We start from the raw sequence: 4863 nt of genomic DNA, 5'->3' as shown, positions 1-4863 counted from the left end.
ATTACAGCTGGACAGGAGGAATAAGATCTAGAACTGTAGGGTGACTATAATAAACAACAATTTATTGCATACTTTCAATTAACTAGAAGATAGGATTTTGAATGTTCTTAACACAAAAAAATAATAAATGTTTGAGGTGATGAATATGTTGATTGACCTGATTTTATCATTACATATCACGTACATATATCAAAATATCACACAGTACCCCATACATAAGTACAATTAGTATGTGTCAATTAAAATCTTTAATAATTAAAAAAATGTTTAATGTGGGTGGGCCTCATTCAATCTTTTGAAAGCCTTATGAGCAAAGACTGAGATTTTCCAAAGAAGCAGGAATTCTGCCTCGAGACTGCAACACAGAAGCCCTGCCTGAGTTTCTGACCTGCAGGTTTCAGACTTCAACGCTACAACATCAACTCTTCCCAAATTTCCTGTCGGTCTACTGGCCTGCTCTACAAATTGTGGCCAGCCGCCACTATCTTGTCAGCCAATTCCTTAAGACAGATAGATAGATAGATGATAGATTAGATAGATAAATAGATGGATGGACGGACGGATGGATGGATGGATGGACCCCCACGTGGGGTATGACCAAAGCAGAGTACAGAACAGACACACCTTCCTCGTTCTGAACTCATGTGATATTAGCAATGTCTTGATATTAGTGAAATGTCTTGCAGGATCAAGGTCTGAGGCAGAAGTGGAATTAATGCCCCCATCCCAGAGCTCCTTTACCAGCTGGCCAGAGACCCCTCCCAAAGGACTGCAACCAGAAGGTGGACTCAGCTGGAGGAAAGGGAATATGAGGGACAAGCCCAGGCCCAGGGTACGGGCAGCAGCTCTTGAGGGCAGGCCTGGTGGTGCAGAGTCAGGGGGTGGGAAAGTCACTGGGCACAGAGGGGCTGCTTTGGGGGTGGATGGCCCAGGCCCCATCCCCTCACCACTCTGGTCTTCTGCCATAATTCTCATCAAATTCAATTCCTTGAAGCAGCCAGAGTGATTTTTCTAAAGTGTTCATCAGTCCCACTGCCACATTTCAAAGTCCTTCCGAGGCTTCCCGATGACCTTAAGATAAAGCCCAAAAGCCTTTCACACGACTTACAAGGCTCTGGCAACCTGGCAACAGTCGGGCCAGCCTCTCACACTGTAGACGTTTTGCAGTGTATTATATAATAGCATATAAGTCAGCAGCCCATTTTTACAAAAACCTAAATAACTGTACATAAACATAGAAAATAACTAGCATCTATTGGAACTTGTGTCTGTGCAGAGCCATGATGCACTGAGCAGTTTACTGTGTACCATCTCACTCCTCATAACTGTGTTGGCTGAGTACTGCTAGCATATCCTTTACAGAGGAAGAAACTGAGGCCCAGAGAGGTCCCCAGCTAGTGAGGGGCAGAGCCAGACTCGACTCCAGGTCCACCAAGTCCAAAGGCCATGCTCTTCATTGTCATGGTCGGTGCCTCTGTGCAAGTTGGGGATAATAATAGCTCCCACCTAATCGGGTTGCTGTGAGGATTAAATGAGTTAAGACGTGTGAAGCTCTCAGAACAGCTCCAGGCACCGCGTCAGGGCTCAGTTAGTATGGTCACCCACAGCAGCATTGCACTGACTCTGGGGAGGCCCTGCAAGATCATACTAAAAAATATTCATAGTGCTCTGCTCTGGTTCTAGAGTCACAAGTGATCTCCCCCCTCCCTCAGCAGCATTGCACTGACTCTGGGGAGGCCCTGCAAGATCATACTAAAAAATATTCATAGTGACCTGCTCTGGTTCTAGAGTGACAAGTGATCTTCCCCCCCACACACACAATGACCAGGTATTACTTGTGTATTTCTTTTTATATTCTTCCACATATGGTGCCCTTGGTGAGCTGTCAGTCTCCTCAAGGCAGGCACATTGATGTCTGAGTCACCTCCCAGGTTCCCCCCAAGGCCTGGCACAGAAAGAACCCTAGTAAATGATCAGAGCAGGAAACAGCTCAGAAGAGCCCCTCTCAGCCCAGGCACTCTGACCACATGCTTGGCAGGAGTGGGAGTTGGGGTGAGGGTGCCCGAGCTAAGTCTGCCCTTTGCTGGCATTCCCCAAAAGGCACCGGGAGATGCCTCATGGCGCTTCCGGGCCCCAGGGGAGTGGTGGGAGCAGCCGTGGTGCATGAGACCTCCGGCCCTGAATCCACCAACAGCTGTGACCACTTCAGCTATTTTAAACCCTTGGGCACCAGGAAACTCCTGTCCAACATCGTGGCCTGAGCCAGGGCAGGAGCCCTGAGTGTGGGTGGCCAGGTCAGGGATGGCTTTTTTTAAGGGAAGGGGGTTTCATTTCTTGACAGCTCGCCTTGTGCCAGACTCTGTGCTCGTGTTTTCCGTACATCGTTGTCTCATTTAACACCCTCACATTGTGCTGAGAGATGAGTTATTTCACAGATACTGAAAATGCAGCTCTGAACCACGGGGTGGATGGTCCAAGGCTGCACATAAGCAAGGCTGGGACTAGAACCATGGCTTGATCTCCTCTCTGAAACACGGACAACGTTCCTCCTGTGCCCTTGCCCAGCTTTGCTCCTGCTTCTGCCCACCCCCCTACCCTCATGGCCTTACAAGTTCCTATCCTGGCCCTGCCACTCTCAGGAGCTATGTCACCAGGGTAAATTTTCAACCTCTCTGTGGTTCACTTTCTTCCTCTGCATAGTTTTGGGGTTATTGGGAGGGTATAATGATCTAATTCCAATACATGAAAAGTGCCACTTGGAGCAGTGCCTGGCCCGCAGAAAGAAGTAAGTGCCTGCTGTTATTCCTGCCGTCCTGGTAATCACAGGATTACCTTTTGCCTGACGTTATCACTACCCTGCTCCTCTGATGACCTGCCTGGACCTCCATCAGTGGGGGTGCAGTGTCCTCCCTTCACTGTGGGCCCCAGAGTGAGTGAAAAGAAAGGGTCGTGCTCTGTGACTCCCAGGAAGGTGAAAACCCTGGCGTATGCCTAGTACGTGCCACACAGTGAAGGTCACTGGCCCACCTCGGTGGGGGGTGGGGGGGCCTCACAGTCAGCTCGCAGCCACACAGGTTTTTTCCCACGTTGGCAGGTGGCTACCCGCGAGCTGCCCTCTGATTGGAGGATGTACTTAGCCCTCCAGGAGCCAATCAGAAGTTACTGGCCTCTCCCCGGTACGTGACCAGTGCCTTTGGGGGGCAAGTGTCCCCAGCCGGAACTCGGGACTTCTCCCTTCCCCACCCACGTTCCTCCCAGATCCCCACCGCCCAGGAGCAGCTGGGCTCTTCACCACTCCTGATTTGGGCGGCCTCAGGGAGAAGGTCAGAGTCAGGGGGCTGGGCTAGTGTAGCTCTGGGCACTTCCGAGCCCCATCCCTCTTGTCCAGGTGTACCTCTTCATGAGCTCCCATCCCCCCATCAGCCTTACCTTCTTCCCAAACATGCATCCCCTCTGCCCTACCCCTTCCCTCTCATAGCCTCTGCCCACCCACCCTCCAGTTCCCACCACCACCACCACCAAAGACTATTTACCCACACATGGCTGAATTATCTGAACAGCCCCTCGCTTGGGTCACAGGGAGGAGAGTCTGGAAAGGGGCTGATTCAGGAACCTACTGATTGTCACTTGCACCTCAGCCTCCACGGGACACAAACTGCCCTCTACAGTGACACCCCCCTTCACTCAGTGGCCCAGGCAGAACTGGGGGCCCGACTCCTCGCCCCCTGCCTGTCTCTCAACTCGCACATCCTGCCAGTCACCAGGGGCCGCTGAAATCTCAGTCCGAAAACACTGGTCAGATCAGTCCCCTCCTCTCCAGTCCTCTCTCGCTGCCCAGCCAGGGTCTTCACTGCCCCCAACTCCCACCCCGCCAGCCCCCTCACCAGGGGTACCAGGGGCACCGGGGACAACCAGAATGATCCACTTCACTACCACACCTGACCACTCCTAGCTGAGGGAACCGTTCCAGGGCTCCCATCGCCCACCCACCAATGCCTTCGCTTCGCATTCTGGCCCCTGTCGCCACTGGGTTCCCCACTCCCACCCCGCTCCCCATTTTCCCTATGGTCATGTCCATCTAATTGATAGTGGGGGAGGGGCTATCAGGCTGTATTCAGCTCCCTGGCTTTGCTGTGGCAGCTCCCTCTCCCCCTTACGTTGCAAACGCCCCTTTTAAGAAGGCTCAGGCATCCCCCTCCTCCGAGAAGCCTTCGTGGACGCCAGGCTGGGTTAGGGCACCTCTCTGTGCTCCCACCAACTCCTGTCCTGTCCCTGTGGCAGATCCACGTTTGCATTTTCTGCTCCACTGGACTGCGGCGTCCGGAAGGCAGGAGGGGCCCTGAGTTCCCGTCCCCGGCGGGGGGAGGAGGTGAGGAGCGAGTTGGGGAGGGCGGGGCCACGCTTGACGGACGGGCCCGCGGCCCACTAGGAGAGGAGTCCGGCGGGCCGCCCCGCCCACCGGCGGCAGGATAAAGGGGCTCGCCTGGGAGCGGCGGGCGCGTGCTGCTGGAGAGGGCTCACCTGCGGCAGGTGCTCCGGGCGCACCTGGACGAGCCAGCGCGGGCACAGGGCCGGGAACTGCGGGCGGGGAAGATGCTGCGCGAGCGGACCGTGCGGCTGCAGTACGGGAGCCGCGTCGATGCGGTCTACGTGCTGGGCACCTACCTCTGGACCGACGTCTACAGGTGAGCGCGGCCACCGCGCCGCCCCGACATCCCACCCACCGCGGCCTGCAGCCCGAGATCTCGCCCCCAGAAATCCCGAGACCCTCTCGGGACTTCTCCCTTCCCCACCCACGTTCCTCCCAGATCCCCACCGCCCAGGAGCAGCTGGGCTCTTCACCACTCCTGATTTGGGCGGCCC

The sequence above is a fragment of the Galeopterus variegatus genome, unplaced genomic scaffold (assembly GCF_000696425.1).
Source record: "Galeopterus variegatus unplaced genomic scaffold, G_variegatus-3.0.2 Scaffold10510, whole genome shotgun sequence".
Lineage (NCBI taxonomy): Eukaryota > Metazoa > Chordata > Mammalia > Dermoptera > Cynocephalidae > Galeopterus > Galeopterus variegatus.
Note: the sequence above shows the minus strand (reverse complement) of the source record.